The 17,723-nt window shown below is 36.9% G+C and overlaps 2 protein-coding genes across 3 annotated transcripts in view; one reads left to right on the top strand and one right to left on the bottom strand.

The window, feature by feature from the left end:
* The window catches only part of IMMP2L (inner mitochondrial membrane peptidase subunit 2), a 436,484-nt gene that overhangs the window by 213,840 nt on the left and 204,921 nt on the right, over positions 1–17,723 (bottom strand). The window lies entirely within an intron of this gene.
* The window catches only part of LRRN3 (leucine rich repeat neuronal 3), a 34,474-nt gene continuing 31,691 nt past the window's right edge, over positions 14,941–17,723 (top strand). Inside the window, exon 1 of the mRNA XM_035332208.1 lies at positions 14,941–15,522. The gene's annotated coding sequence lies outside the window, so the exon portion shown is untranslated. The remainder of the gene's footprint in view (positions 15,523–17,723) is intronic.

Genomic DNA, 17,723 nt, shown 5'->3' with positions numbered 1-17,723 from the left:
GTTCTGTAAATTCCAATCATTTATCTACACTGTATGTGTTCCTGGTTTAGAAATAAAATTTTCATTTATATATATATATAAAGCTCACTTAGCATTCCTATCTCATTCCTATCTCATACTGTATCTCCATCTTTTCTTTAAAAAATATTAATAATAATAAGTTGGACAACAAGAATTCTGGAATAAACTCTGGCATCAGCTATATAGCGCCTAATTTTGTTTTCTGGATACCTTTTTCCACCTTGCCATTTTTGACTTGCTTCTGCACATTTTTCTAAATAATTCAGACATTAGACTTACCCCTTTGAACACTTTACCACAGCCTATTATTTAAATGTATGTTAAACCTTTCTACAAGGTCAATTTTTAAGGCATCAAAATATAGTACTAAAAACAGTGCTATTGGTAACAAGTTGCCATGTTAGCCTAATGACACTTCCGGGATTAGAAATACAAGAATATCATTAATTAAATATCTGATATGAAGGAACTGTGATACCATTATAAAATATTGTAAGACTGCTTAAAGATTCTGTGTAATATCCACCAGTGTACAATCTACCATCATGACTATGATGAGCCTTCTAGTTCTATCTTGTGCCTCTCACTTTAAACTGTGTTAGTTTCAAGACAGTCATCAGACCCTCAGTAATTTCCCATGCATGTAGCATACACACGTAGCATGTAGCATACACATGTAGCATATTCTTTTAGAACACAACATATAGGACAACAAAGAGGGATAGGGAGGTAAGTTATATTAATATCTTTAAAACAAAGCAGTGTGAGCTGTAAGGAATCTTCACAATATTGTTGGAAAATAACATTTCCTACGTAAGTTTGGACATGAATTTAATCATTTGGGCAAAATTTTGAAATTAATATGAAAATACATGGCTTTGTTTCAAATAGATGACAAAAACAGAAAAGACGCAAGAAGACTATTCATATAAACCACCCACATGAAAAAACAGAAAACTTGAGAGACAGGTGTTGTACGATATAGCCTCAAGTTTCATATGAAGAAATGAACTGCAATAAGAAACATGACTGAAATTAGGACAGTTTCAAAACTGTTTACATTAGTTGATGGTACATTTTTTCCCCTGCAGTAAAAATTACAAAAAGGCTTAACTGCCTAGATTAGCAAATAATGTTACCCAAATCATCCTTTTTCAATACATCTTTTACACCTGAAGAACAACCTTGCCAGCAGACTGAATACAATATCTCTGAGTTCTGACAGTAAGGCTAGAAACTGAATGACAGATAGAACACACTTTCCCAAACAAAAATTAATTTGGTATTTTGAAAGGAAAGCATAACATAAAAAAAGGCTATAACTGCTTGAAGAGACATAGTATGAATATGGTGAAGGCTATATAAAATAACATTCAAGGAAATGAACTAACATGGATTTTAAATACATAAGTGGGTCAATGGTAATGATCTTAAGCCTGATATTTAAGCTGTTTGGTTTTGTGCAAAGTTGCCATGTTTGGGTTCTACTCATGGTATACTGTCTTCTGTATATGTATGTAAGATATATTTAAAAACAAACCTGAAAACATCATTATTATCCTACAATGTAAGCAGCACTACAAGTGGACTAAAATCCTAAAATTTAATCAGCCAATGTTTAAATAAAAGATTTAGAATCAAGAGAAATAATCATCCATTGTTCCAACCAATATAATTTTCTTTCCTTTATACATTATACCAAAGGTTCTTTTCATAAACTGATAAGATAACAGAAAAATGAAACAGCTATAAAATTTGTCAGTTTATATTCCTAGGAAAAAGAAGTTCATATCACATTGGAGCTCAATTTGAGAATACCTTGTATAATATGGAGAGCCAGGACTGAAACTCAGATTCGTACTGCTAGTTCAGGATGGTCCTCCTTTCAAGGTAATTAGAATTAGCCTAATTAAGTGTTTTCAAAACCCTCTTGAACATGTTCACACATTCACATGGTGTTGTATGCATTTGCCACTGTTTGGAACCACCTTAGAAGCCTGTTTTCAGCAGAATTAAGAATGTATACCACATGCTTTATTTGTATTCATTTATATATATATTATTTAAACAAAATGTACTTCTATACATATACATATGCCTGGAAGGATGACTAAGTTCCCAAGGCAATGGAAATAAGCTTCTATGTTAACCAGGTACACTATGGAAGCAGAAAATAGTAAATAGCAGAATATCACAGCCACAAGGAGCTAACTTGTATATGTCGACTAATTGTAGATGATGAAAGAAAATGAAACTAGAATCAGGCCAAAAGTTCTTCTAATTAATGTCTTTTGTCCAACACAACAGTAGATGGAAAATGGGATCATCCCACCCGCAGATACACTTGTGTTCCTTAAGAAAAAAATAATTAGAAATGCATATGCACACGCACTTGTGCATATACACACACACACACACACAAAAAAAAAAAAAAAAAGAAAAAAAAAAAGGACAGGGGAGTGTTTCAGCAAATGTTATCTAGGAGCACATACATTATATTAACTCTTAACTGTTAAAGCTGCATATCTAAAAATATAACCTCTTTCTTCTCTTCTTCTTAATGGACTTGTTTTGCATTAATATTGCTAAAACCAAGACATAAAATTCTAAGCACACTGAAATCAGTAAATAACAAAACTCTTCAACTAAACCGATATTTTACCCAGGTTTTAACTTATATATACTGCTCACTAGTATTTATTTTAGCTTATGGGTCATTTGGAGAGTTTACAATAGGCCTTAGAAAAGTGACCATAGCAGTGATTGGTATGATGAAAGCCACCATTTCACAATTTTCATGGCTTCAAGAAAATCAGTAGTAAATTTGTCTTTATAAAACTTTAATTTTGAAACCCATAATGTAAAAGATTTTATTACACCATCTATCTCATCCCCTAAAAATATATCGTGGAATGATTTGTCAATGAAAGTGAGAATGATTCCATGCTTCCTTGAGATGTTATCAATAAATTATTGCAAATTAGCTACCAAATAAGCCCCATGTTGTTGTTGCAAAATGTTTCATTTCCACAAGCTCTCTAAGGAGCCAGAGCATTATCCCACTGAACTACTGAAATACTGAATTATGCAGTATTAAGTTAAGGTACGTGTTTATATAGACTATTGAATGCTTTCAAAAATAAAGACCTACAGCCTTTCATTGTTTAAAAGCAGTTTCTCTCTTTCTTTAAATCCTTTATAAAGCTTCTGAAAGATTTTAATATTCTCAGGATTTAGACGCAGGTAAAATAATATAAGTATGGTTCTCAGAACAAAAAGATTTGCCATGTATTATAGAACTCTCTAACACTGGAGCTCTTCTGAAAGGGTTGATTAATCGTACTATTTAAAGGTTGTGACACATTTATGCTCAAACTAATACAGGCAGAGTTAGTAATTCAGTTACTAACCTATGCAAAAGATACCTCACATGTCGGGACACTTGGTTTTAAATTCTGAACCTTTTTGGACTCTGCTCATTGCTTTGAGTTGGAGCCAGTTAATTAGCATATCTTAACTCTTTAGTGATTTGTAGGTTAAGAAAAAAAAAAAAAGGCTTAATTTGTTGTTGTTTGCATTTGCATTGAAATTTGTCATTTATGTTGACTCAGAAGAACCATAAAAACTGTATAGAATAAGGATAATAATTCATATTGTACAACTCCTTAGCCAAAATCATAAAACTTTAGACTCCCTTTAAAAAAAGCAATCTGCAGAACATTTTTTTTAAACACAGAAATAACGGTTGACCATAAATATACTGAAGGTGTCAGCCTAATTTATAAATAAATATTTAAATGGGCTTTAGTAAATTCTCAACATAGACCTTCAAGCTTTATAGAGAGAAAATATATTCAATGCACAGAGTGGTATGAAAATTTGCATAGAGAAATGCTGGATGTTTAGTGCCAAAATACCCTAGAACCCTTGGAGTACAGTTGTGCTGAAAGTGGGCAAGGAGAAGGTCATACTGGCACATGCCACATGGAAGCTTCTCTCACCAGTTTATCATAGCCACAACATTGACTTCTCAATCCACTTGCCTTACAAGCTTTCCATGCATTTACCCATGAATTACATGCCTTGCTACATCTCTTTCTGCCCTTCCAGCCCACCAAAAAGAAAACGTGACTGCAGTCATGATTTTGCCTTCCCACAATTTAAACAGAAATGCGGTTTCACCATCTGACTCCAGGAGCATTGCAGTAAGGGGGGGCAGGTGTTGATCACACAGCACGTGTCCATACTGGCCTCCCTGGCTGCCCCACATACAGTCTATATGGAAAAAAGGGAAATCCATATCAGCAGACATGGACAGATCTTGGGCTGACAGCTCTGTCCCGGTGTCAGAGTGGCCATGTGTTGAGCACTGTTAAGGCAGACCCCTTCAGAGGGGTCTTTTAACCAAAAGCAAAGGAAGAAATGGATTCCACAAAACCAGCAAGGCCCAGCTTTTCCTCTGACATCTCTGATAGTGGCTTGTGCTAAAGATACCTTCATTTAAGCTGAGCAGGAAGCAGAAGACTGAAATACTCATCCCTCAAGATAGAAGCTAGCAAAGACAAAGAAACTAGCCAGGACAAAGACATGAGCTGTCAGTGTCAGCCAAAACTTCTAGCACCTCTTCATGACAGGGAGTGGATGGGCAGGTGCTGAGCTCTGCTCTCTGGGGACAGCAACAGGGCCCAAGGGAACGGCATGAAACTGGGACAGGGGAGGGTCAGGCTGGGTGTTAGGAAAAGGTTCTGCACCCAGAGGGTGGTGGGGCACTGGGACAGGCTGCCCAGGGCAGTGGTCACAGCACTGAGCCTGCTGGAGTTCAAGAAATGTTTGGACAATGCTCTTGGACATATGGTCTGGTTGGACTATTGTTGTAATTGGACTACAACGATTGGTGTGTGTCCCTTCCAACTCGAGATGTTCTGTTCTGTTCTTCAGACAAAAGTAGGGTCGACTACTTTCTTTCAAAATGAGGAGCAAGGTGAGAGAAAACAACTGAATGTTCTTTGCTCAGCCACAAAGAGGAGGGAAAGACTGGGCACTGGGAAGATGAATCAGTGGAAAGTGAGATTCAAAGCCCAAGGTAATTTATGATTAGCCAAGTTAGGGGTATTCAATTAAAGGTTTTGAAGTACAGTGTAGGCAGCAATGAAGGTTTTGGCTTGTTTCCAAAAGCAGCTGCACTGACACCCAGGCCTAAGAGAGAGTCTCAGGAGGGGGTAGTGGAATTAATGGAATTACTAGAATCTCCTCTCCTGGTCAAAAGTTAGTGCTCCTGCCTGACATGCCAAAGTATCCTCCATTTAGGTCACTCTTGAGGCACATTTGTAAATGACAATATAAAGTCTCCTTCATATTAAGTTCAATATTCTTCATTTGAAATAATAGTAACCATGATAAAAATATGTGGCCTGAGATTACATTTAGCAAAATCTGACACTGAATCAGCAGTTTGATTTCTCCCTCTTCGACCCAGGCAATTTAACTTGTTGGGTTTCCAGTTTGAATGTTATTACTATTTCACTAAGGCCAAAACTATTTGTGTTCCGGTTCCTGAAAGCCCATTTGGCACAACATTTGAATTAGGAGTAATGAGAAAAGTACACTCTTCCATCATCAAGTTTGTTACCATGATGAATCTCTCTCTATAGGAAAACCTGAAATGAGTTAATGCACTTGCCTATTAAAGCCACTTTAAAAGATGGCTGAATACATAGGTGGCCTATTTGCTAGAGAAATTCAACCTAATGCCCAATGAAAAAAGATAGAACTTTCTAAAAAGTGGACTTATTACTATTTCTTGCAGCTACTCATAGAAAAAGTAGATGTCAGCAAAATTAAATTGCTAAAGGATTGTACCAAAAAAAAAAAAAAAAAAAAAAAAGATAGGTAATTTGGGGGCATTTGGACTTTGCCTTTAAGATAATGAGGTTGACATGTACTTTTTGTGCATACAAGGATGCTTGTGACTTCCATGTAGCTGAACCTGGAAACCCTAATTATCTGTTACAGTAACTTTAAAAAAAAAACAAAAAAACGCTTGAGGTTACTGAAAACATTACCTGAAGAACAGGTATCAGGTGATCAAACTGGCAGAAGAGAACAAAAGTTATGGTAAAATCTATGGCCTTTGGATAAGAATTAGTTTTAGAGAATATTATCAAGGTCTTTACTGTTTTCAAAAATATGAAGAGAACTGGAAATCAAAGGGTATAATGCAGGATGTTAGTTTCCTTTTTTCTTCTGACTTTTTTGCGCTGCCACTCAAGTACTAGTAAGTCAAGATAGGTAAACCACTATTTATTAATGGTAAGTAAATGTAAATTACTAAACTTATATTTTCTTTACTTATTCTTGCTGGAGTAAATATTGAGAGAAGGTGTTTTACAACTGAAACTTCAAATCTTCAAAGGCTGGATATTTTGTTTAGTTGGTTGGTTGGTTTTGATGGTTTTTGTTTGTTTGTTTGTTTTGGTTGGTTGGTTTCATCTGGTTTGTGACTATTTTGGTTTCTTCTTGACTGTTTTTTCTATCCAAACTATTTTCACTGGAAACTTGTCCCAGGATGTAATGACTCAAACTTGAAGAATTAAACAAACAAACAAACAAAAGCAAGCAAACAGAAAAACACCTCTCCTAATTTCCAGACTTAAATTTAATCATAGTCACTTACACATGTTTGTTCTTTGGCTAGCTTTAACTCTCATTGTGTATCAGCAGGATGTATTTATCAGCAGGAATCTTATTTTCTCTCTGAGTCTCCTACACTAAACAAGGCAAGGTTTTATAAACTGTTCTGTTATGTGGGCTTTGCTATCATCTAAATAGTATTTAATTGCATGTGTTCCAGCTTGAGTTCACCTTTTTTTCAAGCTTAAAAACACAACTGAATGAATTACTCCAAATGAGGTGTCCAAAGTAATACTAATTCCCTACTGCTACTGGAATAAGTCTCCCAGTGCATACTAGGCTCATATTTGCCTTTTTCACAGTTGTGCCATTTTGTCAGCTCAGACTTCTTGATCAGCCAGTAATACAGAGATATGTTCTCCTCCTCAGTTATTTCTAAGTAATATGCCCACAACTTACAGCAGAATTGCATGTTATTGGCTCCAAATGACCTTTCATCGTAGACTACTTGGAGTGTAATCCCATTTCTATTACTGAAGTTCAAACAGCCTTTCTGAATGATATCCCTATGTTCCTCTGATATGCTTATCATGGGAAAAACTCCCTCCTCCTCTACTGCCTGTCCTTTACCTCCTCCTCACAGTGATGTCATCATAAAAGTTACTTGGGACTGAAGTATTTTTTACCGTATCTACTGCATTTTATATTTTTAAACCAAATATTTAAGATCAGTTATTTGTTTTTTTTTTTAAATATTACTTTCTCTCTTCTGGTAAAAAGGATTACAATTTTAATTATTAACTCTTACGTGTGCTCCAGTATCAAAGGCATTTGCCGTTTTCACCAGAGACTGACACTCTTGTATCAAAACACATCCTCGCTTTTTCTGAGAGTTCCTATCCCAGTCAATTTATAAAAAATATTGATTTAATCTCTTTTGTGATAATACTGATAAGAGTTGGAGGCTGAATGCACTCTTTTGGAAACAAACCAGTCACACCATCGAAGAAATTTTCAGTATTACCAAACACCGAAGACCTTATTTCTTGCTGCAAACATAAATTTAAGGATAATGAATAGCAATGCTTTCAGTTTACCTTGAGACATGTTATGAATCCTTGCAGTAAGGCAACAGAAAGCAAACATAACCAGTACAGCACTGAAACAACACAAATACTAGGGAATATTAAAAATTGATATTTCTTAACTGTGACAACTGAGGCCTGATATCTCTATGTAATTTAAAGACATTTATTTTCTTTCACCAAAGTATTCAACTAGGTCAAGCCAAGGACATGTAAGCATTACCGCAGCTGTCATTCTCTCCCTTATAAAATAGTCAAGGAGTTAATGAGGAAAATTTAAATGGGACATCCTGCGTATTAATTGTGCACAGAAACGCACAAATAAATCCCTTTAAAGCATGTTAGCTTTAAAAGTAATCTCTTGTCAACTACAATGGTGTATGAACTACGCAATGTATATTAAGAATAATTACACATCAGATAAACCCCAAACTGCTGACAACTTAAGGTTCTTCGTTTCAAAATAAATCAAACTGACATTTTCAAAATATAGAATATATTTCTGTTTTCATAGAAAATAAGCTTTCTGTAGCACTGTTACATGACTCTACAGAGTCATGGAATTTGTAGTCATGAAAAACGCGAATTTCAGTCTTTGTCTTCAGTTGTCTGTCCCACTAAAGAGAAAAACTAACTTATAAACTAATTCAATTATTGGAAATGCTGAATAAGAACATTTATTGACCACAGAGTTAATTTCCCTACAGCTCCCTGTCAATCTGTTAGATCACTACATCTCTCAGACACTTGCAGTTTATTTATGAACAATTCTAAATTTTAAGGAATAGTTTGGACTCAGTTTCAAGTAATCAGAATACTTACACTTTATATACATATCCCCTCAAACCAGATTCTTCTGGTGGTACTAAAGCAGCCTTTTGTTTCTGAGCATATCAATTGAGAACATGCAATTTATAATAGGGGGATTTTGCATTCACTTATTAAGACAAGTGTTTAGTCAGTTCTTGACCAAAATACAGGTGCTATTCCTATGGGAAAAATGTGCTGACTCTAATATAATGTAAATATGTCTATGAGTTTGCAGCCATGTCTTAGAACAGGAATTTTCCCAACACAGGCTCACTTTCTAAACAAATCTGGTCAACTGTTGAATCCATGGCCATCCTCACAGCACTGTTTTAGCTATTGTCATTGGATAGGCACTTCTTTCTATTTCAAGTTAGCATCACATTTTATTTCAGAACTCATATCTGATACTACCAAAATGGTACAACAGATTTCTCAGGTGTCCTTACAACAGAGGCATGCAAAGTGCCTTGTTTTACTGATTAATACCTTCATTCTGTTGTATTTTTTTCTTTCTTTTTTTAGTAGGAACAAAGTAATTAAAATGCATACATATACACTCCTGAAATATAAACAGATGTGTACACTTTTATAAGCATGTAATGCAATAGTCTTCAACTGTACTCCTTAAAGAAGTGATGTTTCTAAGCCTCTTTTGTCTCCTGTGCTTCTTTCTCAGTGCTATAATGCAATTCTCAGCGTTTGAGCACCAGACTTCAAATGAGAGATCTATTCAAAACATGCACAGACAAAATAAGTGGTTTCCTTAGTAATGGGAACTATGTGAAAGCCTCTGAAACAGCTCCTCCTCCAGTAAGTCATTATGTACACGATCCTTTCTACTTCTAACTTATTAATGTAAAGATAACTTTTGAAGTATACCACAAAATATATTTAATGTGCACCCACAGTTTTTGGCAGTCAAATTACAGAGGAGAAGGAAAACATTTACTGCGTTCATAATTAAATATTTTGTTTTTCTAGCCAGTAAGGATGTTGTATGTCCCAGTGACATTTTAATTAATTTTCTAGATCGGCAAGTTGTAAAAAAGGAAATTGTGTAAGTAAAGTACTAAGAACTTCACCTTGGTACCCAATACACTCCAATAGTTTAGTGTATTTGGTTATCATTAGCTAACCACGTTCTGAACGCATGCTGCCCATATCCATGCTGTTTCTTGTCACTGCCAAAATAACTTCGTAACAATTATCCATGACCACAGCTTGAGAATGCTATTGATAGCATGAGAAAATTACTATGATACTTCTCTTAGTCTCAGAGCAAAAAAGTAAAAGCAAAACAACATCCTAGTTCTAATATTTAGCTTAGTGACTGTTTCTACAGATTTCTAAATCAGCAATGTAACTCATGCAAATAGTTATGAAAAGCAAATAATCTACAATTAGTATTATTGTCCATCCCTTTTTAATATTAAACCATGATAAACTATAACAAAATAGTGTCTGTTTAGTTTCACCCAAGTTTGAAGTTCAGCCCTTGATGAACACACTAAGGCTTGCCATATATATAAATGTGACTTTACTGGGGAAAGTAGCTAAAACCATTAAAAAAAAAAAAAAAAAAAAAAAAGATTTGAGGGGGAATGAGGTTCCCTCTCACTGATCAACTAAACGTTAACAGAAAAAGGGTCAATCTGTTTTGCATAAAAAATCAGTTAATTCTCCAGAGAAAGGAAAACAGATTTGAGCAAAGAAATGGAGAAAATCCTCTTGATTAGGACACAAAATTCATGACTTACTACCACCTGTAAGAACTCTAACAGGTCACAATCATTATGAAAGTTCTAGACCCTATATTCAAATCATTACTGCCACCATTTTCTTTATCAACGGTAGACACTGATTAACTCAGACAACCATGGCACTTTAAGGTATATCCTATGCATGCACTGGGTCCCAGGAACGACAAGCAGATTCTTATGAAATCAGCAAGAACACCTCAGTCTTCAAGAGAAGACTGAGAAGATACCAATAAATTATATCCAATTATTATAGCTTACAAAAATTGAGGTATGACCACAAGTAAGACATAAACATACAGAGATGCAATCAGTTGTAAAGCAGAATACATACACTGAGCTTGAGAACCTCTTTACAGGTCTCATATTTCATCTACCTAATCCAGCTGCACATAAGAATTCTCTGGCTGCTTTTCACTACTCCATCTTCATTAAGATTCCCACGCGACATAGCGAGGTTGTGGTTGCTACGTGTGACTCATTCCCAGCCTTCAGTGGATGCTTATGCCAGAGATTCTTGCCTATTAAAATAGAGCCAGGGATGAAAACCAGAAGAACTCAGATATCCCTCCGAGTTAGACCCAATAGGTACCAGTATAAATAAAACACATTAAGACTTTCTGGATCTCAGACTATTCCTGAGGAAGGCTGACTAGAGCACTGGGACCTATAATGAGGAATTAGACTATAGTTCTTGCCTGGGATCTTGTCCTTTCTGTTTCATTGAGCACAGTTGCTACATGAATAGGCAAATTTGCTGGAATATGCAAAATCCCCTTGATCACCAAGATAAGCATCAGCTCATCACCACCGCTTTCATTCATCCACATCACACATGATTGAATTTGCCTGTACTATTCAGCTCCATCTACTACTCAGTTCCAGATTTTGCCAAGTCATACAGCACCTTCTACTTGCATAGCTTTTAATGAAGTATCTGGTGCTTTGTGGAGATGTGAACTTTTCCTTATATGAAATTCTTTACAGGTTCACGGCCTAGATTTGTTTCCATCTGCTTTATCTCTATCCTATCAACACTAACTCTGAGATCTGATAAAACAGAGTTGGCAGCAGGTTAAGTAAGGCAAGCACAACACTTTCCATTATGAAGTACAACTGCATTTAGAAACTTGAACTCATTGTTGGCAACAAGCCTTTCATCTTCAAAAACAGACAAAGAACTAGAGCTAAAAACGTTACTTTTACTTGCGCCTTGAAAAAATGGCTCAATCGCAGAGGGAGACACATTAATAAAAGTTACTACTTGTCTGTATGGAAGCATAGCCCTTAGGAAAATGTCAACAGTTAGTTGCCATAATATTTAAAAGTGCCCGACAGCGTCAGGTTAACGACACTGAAAATGCTGCTAGAACGGGATAACAGGAAGTGGTGACACTTTTTTCTCTCCCAGGCAACTCATGCCTGACAAGTGCCTATAATTAATAAGTCAATTAATAAGTTAATTGATGAAGTCACATGATAGATTTTCTTGAATCCAAGCAATTCTGACATTCATTCAGAACAGAACACTGCCCCACACTTGACATGGAAGATACATGAAGGGAATGCTTTGTAGAACTGGTGAGATTGCCTCTCAAACCTCAGCTCCTTCTCTTCTACGCTGGAGGCTACAGGAAGGGAGAGTGAAGTGCAAAGAGTCGCCACTCACTCCACTTGCCTGTCACTGTGGTGCCTCAGAAAACAAGAAAGCGGCACACATATTCATAATTGATAAAGCTACTCAAATTGAATCTGCTTTTTCACATGTGGACATAGTCTGTGTGGATAAGCTCTTGAAAATAATTTTTTAATTGTTAATTGTAGTATAACGTGTTTCACCCTGGAATTTAAGTCAAATATTTGTGGTAGTTGGGCTTTTTTTTTTTTTTTTTCCATTTAACTGCATAGCATTTATTTCCCTTTTTAACTGTATTGCTGCATTCTAAACACAGCTGTATACTCAGAGCCTAAGAATACCAGAAATGGTCTCTGCTAATTGCCTGACCACAATAAGCCTACAGGATATTAAAGCCGAGAGATGCTTCACCCTTCACCCTAAAACATGACAAAAGTTCTGAAATCCCCTTTCAATTTTAAGAAGAATGCAGGCACAGAACCACTGTATTTTAATAACTAAGGTTTTTATGCATCATACTAAATGCTTAAATAAATACTTAGTTTATTTTCATGTGGACCCAGTAATCAGATAAAATGCATGCAAAATAAATACCTGGAGCTAGCACACATTACTTTCATCATCTCTCTATCAGTCTGAGATTTTTTCTATCCTGTAACCAGATAAGCTATATATATAACTCTGGTGAAATGGATTACACTGCTATTTTAAAACCACCATGCATCACGGTGAAATCAACAGGAAAATAACTTAATGAACCTTAATCATCATGACTGTATTGTTATAAAAGGTATTTTTCACCTGCAGACATTTCAAAAATAATTATTCCTTAGCATTAGCTAATTAAAAAACTCAATTATTTCATATTTTATGAAACAGAACTCTATTATGATATAATAACATTTTAACTAATATGAAAATGTACACCTATCAAGGAGGTATTTTAATTGCATATATAGTCTATCATAAGAACTCTCTTTATGCAAGTGTATTTTAGCTGATTTAATTATTTAGCCTTCTAATTACACAGTCCATACCAATCAACCAAAATGAAACACTTATATAATCTTAAGTTCTCATGTCAAATCACTGAATATGTTTTTACATGAGTCTCATGTTAAGTAGAAAGCCAGATTTTTGAATGAATGACAGTGAGTATGCAAGGTTAGGGGCAAAACTTAAGAGACCTTTACGTTGAACAACAGCAGTCCCTACCTACTCCCCTTTCTCCAGATCTTCATTTCTCCACTGGATGAGATCAGAGAAGTAGCAGTACTTTGGTGGCCTTAACCTTTTCCTGTTTTTCATTTGGACCAGACTTTGTGAGATTCTCTTATCTTCTTTTCTTTTAACTTTTCTCCCTCTCACCTCCCAGGCCACCCAATGCCTAATAACTAAAGCATAGGTTTACATCTTTTGTCCTGGGCCAGGTGCAACCACCCACACACAGCTGGGATCAAGCAGAATTTCCATTTTCCTATGGGACCTAGCTTGGCAAGCACTCTTATTTTTCTGACTTTTGGTTGTGTTTCTGTAACACATCCTGAGTGCTGTCCCATTGGAAACAGGCAGCAGGGAAGGCTCATGGTTCACTTTGGGAAGTTTACCATAGTTCACATTTGTAGCTCACAGTAGTGAACATTAAAATACTATCAGAGGTGCTTAGAACCACCTTCTGGGACACAGGAGAGACCAGGTTTCACTGGTGAACCCTGAGCTCATGAAAAAGTGACATAAAATCTTTACGGCCTGAGGTGTTCCTTCCTTCCCAATCCCAGGCAAGAAGTAAAAGGCAAAGATGGCCTGGCCCCAAGTGTTTTTGTTATATTACTTTAAGTCACACTAGGAAAAAATAAAGAAAAAAAAAAAAGGCTATAATAAGAGAAAGGGAAAAAAATGGGCCACGCAGCCTTCCTCCCACCCAGGTGTATTGCATGTATTGTCAGCCTCTCACTTAAATGCCATTATTTCATATTGCAGTTGCATGGATGAAACCTGAACTGCACACGTCTGTAAAGATTTTTAAAAGTTGCTCTCTGTACCTATTCTAATTGCATGAGAACCACATTTCACTGTGCTCCACTAGAGGGTGGTCTGTACCACTCAGGGCTGGAGTGCTGAATGCATGCAAGGCAGCAAACACTTCACTCTGACCTGTTGATAACCAACTCTATGTCTTTTGTTCAACTTCCATTACAAAGTAATTTCCTTCACATAAAGCACTATGTTCAATGAAAAAGCTTCTCCTAACAGCATCTATATTGTTTTGTATATCTAGAAGGGATAATAAATTTCAGTGTATACTTCCCTTATACCAAAAAGTAAAGTTGAATTACTTTACAATGTTTGAAACCTCCATAGTTTACATGCCCTTTGTTCTCAGAGGAAAAAAAAAAAAAAAAAAAAAAAAGGAAAAAAAATCTTCACCAAAGAATATGACACCAGGAAGAGAGAAAGGAAAAGAAAGTGAAGAAGGAAAGGAAGAGAGGAAGGAAAGGTAAAATCTGAAATCTGTGTAGCCATTTGTTTATATAATTGGATGGCCAAGAAGGAAACAATCAGGTCGACAGATTAAAAGAAAGTGATCTTATTTCAGTGACCCTTTCCTCAGTTTATTCTCAATTTTTATTTCTCATAAAGGTCTATCATTACTCCTACTTTCTGTTGATAAGCATATGCAATAATATTTAATATTTTATAAAATTTGGAAAAGGGGGAGTATGAAAAATCCTTGACTTTCTTAAACTAAAAAATAATAATAATATTTTTTTTAAAAGGCAGCAAAATGCCAGGGCGGATGGGGGCATTTTTCCTGAATGGTTCAGCAGACAGCATCCCCTGAACTGCAGTAACCTCTGCAGAACTTCAGCGATCTCTGATCAGTTGCGCCGAACACAGATAACATCCTCATATGCTTATACACCCTTAAAACAAATAAACAATAAGGACTGTAAGCCTCCCGAGCTGTTCTGCGAAAACACAAAGCGTGCCCCGCAACTCCCACGAATCGGAAGAGATGTCTGGAAGCGTGCGAGGGGCAAGCTTCGTGCATCCGTACCCGGAGAGCCGTGTCACGTAACAGACAGCTTCCCGTGGCCAACCAGCCTGGCGCAGCCGCGCGTCCTACGCCGCAGCCGGGCACGCCGAGGCATTGGCTCCTCTCTGGGGAGTGGAAGGGGCTCGGTTATTAATGACCGCTGAGCAGGCAGCACCATGTCAGTGTGACAGCCGGGAGGGTGGACGACGCACCGCTAACCACCATGGAAACAAGGAGAAATAAGAGCTAGCGAGCAGCTCTTCCCTCTCCCTCTCTCCCCCCGCTGGATTGCGAGCCTCAGCCAGCCAGGCAGCAACAGCGCCCTGGCAAACGTAAGGGATCTCAGCTGGCAGCACCGAGAGGCTCTCATGCTGTAGGATATCAGTAGATACATCTTTGTATTATATACCATTAGACGCACACCCACACGTATGCACGTCTGCTCAGACTTTGGCTTTAATACAAGTATGTGGTTGCCTGAACTAAGGAATCAAAATTACCGAGGTGCAAGAACTCCTCCAGCTCTGAAACTACTCTTATTGTAGGGTAAGTTCCTCTGTATTTTCATTTTTCTCCTTTTATTTTAACATGTAAGCTCTTTCTCCTTTCTTCTTTGCAAAGTTATTTTATTAGCGTTATTTTCACGTTTTACTTTCAGAACGGAAATGCCAATGCAATTTGCTTTTGTGCCAGAGATAATCTAAATGTGCTTGTGAGAGTATCAGATTTGTGCATTTGTTAGCTTGAAACAACATCAAAGGGAAGAAAATTATAAAGGGAGAATGTTCCCCCTGATGTTTCGGATGCAAAATCAAATTACACAGTTGCTCTGTGTTTTGAAACCAATAAAACAAGACACAGGACAGCCTCCTTTCTTCTCACCAGTGCAAGGATTAAGGGAAATGCTGTTTATGTCAGGACCTAAAACCCACTGAGCAGCAGGGCTGAATGAGCATATCACAAACAGTTATTGAATTTCTGCCAGGCTACATCTTAAGGATTGTGGCAAATGACTTCGCTTAAAAATATCCCCTTTCCAGTCAGAAGGGACAGTGTGAACATCTGATTACTGATGCAGCTGGAACAGACGCGTTAGGTAAAAGGATCGCATTAAGCAGAAGAGTTCTCATCTTCTTTGGTAATTAACAGGATCACAGCAGGGTGTCTCCAAAGTGTATTTTCATATAAGGAGACTGCTTGTTCAAATCCATCACTATAAAAGCTTCGCCTCTTTAGTATAGGAAGGCTCAAAAGTGTTGCTCTTTGCTTTCCATGTCTTTGTTTTCACATGTCTAGTTTGAGTTTTTGCCCAGCACTGCTGTTCAGAAAGACAAGAGCCCAGCACAAGGAGACCAAAGGGGCAATAAATGCAGGGGGGGAGGGGGCTAGAAAAAAGACAGTAATTATTTACTATTTTAATCAACATAAAATTACATGCTAGCAATATTGTTGCCTCATGTGTATGTCATTTCTTTCATGCAGTATAACAGTATCCTATTATCCCTTCAGATGAAAACATATTCAGTAAAGTCCATCAGCATGGATTCATGCACCAGTGAAAGCCAGAGAGGTTTTAGTTTATGCTCTGGAAAAGACAGTTTAGCTATCTGCTGTGTGCTTCAAAGTGAAAAATTACAACCTAAATATTCCTGCATGTTCCTGTTTGCTTTTTAGAATACTGTGCTTGCATTAAAAACAGCTCAGTATTTAGATTATTTCTTCTACTTCTCCCCACCACCACCACCCCCTCTCTGTACACCTTGGAAAGCATCATAAAGAATCTGTTCCTTTGCAGCAATGCAATTATTTACTTGCAATTTTAGAGTTACTGTGGTTTGAGAAACAAACATCATGAAACATCAACAGATAGCCAATGGCTGTAAGCCTGCCACCTTTCCATAAATGTCAGGAAACGGGTAGCTTAACAATATGTATGGTAAGAAGTCAATTAATTCAGGTGACCTTTGTAAATGGTGACAATAAAGCAGCTCTGACAATATGCCACAGCATTCGATTTTCCCTCTGGAAAATGAATGAGCTTAAGAAGAGGTTTCCTTTTCAGAGTACAGAATGAAAGGTATTGAAGCATTAGCTCCTGCTATTGGCAAGCTTGCTTCCTCTATTTCAGAGGTTGTATGAAATCTGTTTAAAAGCAAGCTGGTTTATTTTATTATGTGAACCACAGTCTCTGGTTCAATTCATTAAAAATCCCTTTTCCAACCACATTACATGTACATTTTCATTGTTAAAACAAGAATTTCAAGCTACTGGGTTGTGTTTTTACAGAACATGGTGTGCAAAAAGGAGAGAAAGCCTGATTCTGATCTCTTCGTGCTGTATGCAAAGGACTACTCAGATGAAACTTTTTCTATTATATATCATGGTACATGCTCGGCTTTCCTGATTTAAGTCTCACTGGTTTTGAATGTAAAAATTAAGTAACTGTAGGTAACTTTACACTAATGTGCACTGATTTTTGCCACTCTAATGCACTACTTTAAGATATTATATAGATAAACCAAAGTGCTTCAGAAAAATTTGGCCATCCCAGCCATGCACATACAGAGAAAACACGCTGCACATGCACCATCTGAGCACACAGCACACGCATTCGTAACTAGCACACCAGCCCAAATGTTTGGTGACTGTTTTGGTTAATACTCCCTAAAAGCTCCTGCGATAACGTTGTAGTGTCAGACAATGACTGGCTGATGTTGTTATGGCAACTCTGCCATACCGCCTTTCGG

Source organism: Oxyura jamaicensis, chromosome 1 (assembly GCF_011077185.1).
Source record: "Oxyura jamaicensis isolate SHBP4307 breed ruddy duck chromosome 1, BPBGC_Ojam_1.0, whole genome shotgun sequence".
Classification (NCBI taxonomy): domain Eukaryota; kingdom Metazoa; phylum Chordata; class Aves; order Anseriformes; family Anatidae; genus Oxyura; species Oxyura jamaicensis.
Note: the sequence above shows the minus strand (reverse complement) of the source record. Positions and strands in the feature narration are given on the sequence as shown.